The following is a 1,431-nucleotide window of genomic DNA, read 5'->3' as shown; positions in this document are numbered from 1 at the left end:
CCAAATCATTGACTGTTAGAAAGGAACGCACAGTCCTTCTCAAGGACTCCTATTTTAATTCTCTTTACACAGAGGCCTTTAAAAATGAAGACCAAAATAACAGTTCCTATCACCTCTTTTCTCTTTTGGAACGCAGGAGGTATATTGAAAGATAAATAAGATATACTTAAAGGAGAAAAAGTACAGAATATAAATTGCCCTGACTCTCAAAATTCAGTCTCAATAATCTTACTTTTTTATATTAATTTACCTCATAATGTTATTTTAAACATGTGAGTGCTTATAAACATTTTTCCATTAAATAAATCAAAAAAGAAAAGCATTTCTTTTTAAGCTGTGAAATTAATGTACAATATGTTCTATAAAAATTATATTAATCCTGAAAATGTCTTGAGTTTTAGTTCACCAAACTTAATTTACTTGTGTGAGGAGGAAAAACATAACTATTTTAGTTAATAGGCAGACTTGTTTAATGAACAAAAAACAGCCAGCTGTTTTTTACCCAATCTTAAAAGTTAATTTCCTGATTCATTCTTTCCCTTCAGTCTTTTGATAACACACACACACACACACACACACACACACACACACACACACACACACACACAGACAAAATTTAATTCACACAACTTATTCAATAATTACTTGCTGATTTAACAAATATTCTACATGGATGATGAGGATTATATTGGTCTTAATTAACAAATATTTTAAAGCAGCACTGAGTAGGCCATAACAAAGAAAAATCTATCATCTAGAAGTTAATTTATCATAAATGAAGTGGGTTTGTGTGTACAGTGTCCCCTTGTACATTAAAATCTGCAGACTAGTCATTTTCTAATATGTTTACATTCTCCTGGTAATCTATCCACATTTCCAGAAACTCATCTATACTGTACTTGACTTATATTCTAGCACCCTATATTTTTCAGAGTCTGTTAGATAAGCCACTTGACAAAAACAGAGCTTTCAGTTAAGTATATTTTTCTAAGAAACTTTCTTATATCAGCATCTTAACAATCCTGAGAGCCATTGGAATACAATCATGTTTGATGTCTCACCCTGTCCTTTGAATTTGTCATTCAGTCCATCCCTATCTTGTTATTTTGCCCTTTGGGATATTCCTGAGACCCACTCATTATTCACACTGCCACAGTCTTTATCTAGAAATTTATTTACCTTGTGCCAGGGCTACTAAGACAGCCTTCAAGGTAGAGACTTGTTTTCAACCTCTCTCCTATCCAATTTATTCAACCCTCAGCAACTGAAATTATTTCCCTCAAAGCAATATGACTTTCCTTCTCATTTATCCTGAAGTAGCTGCCAATGGTATTTCTCCTCAAGTCTAATCTTTTGATCCTAGACTTCAAGGTAGCAAATATCCATTTATTTTGATCAGGATAGCATCTGTTTTGCACTTTAGTTTGGATA

Source organism: Pteropus vampyrus, unplaced genomic scaffold (genome assembly GCF_000151845.1).
Source record: "Pteropus vampyrus isolate Shadow unplaced genomic scaffold, Pvam_2.0 Scaffold37, whole genome shotgun sequence".
In the NCBI taxonomy this organism is placed as follows: Eukaryota; Metazoa; Chordata; class Mammalia; order Chiroptera; family Pteropodidae; genus Pteropus; species Pteropus vampyrus.
The sequence above is the reverse complement of the archived record's forward strand: the minus strand, read 5'-3'. Positions refer to the sequence as shown.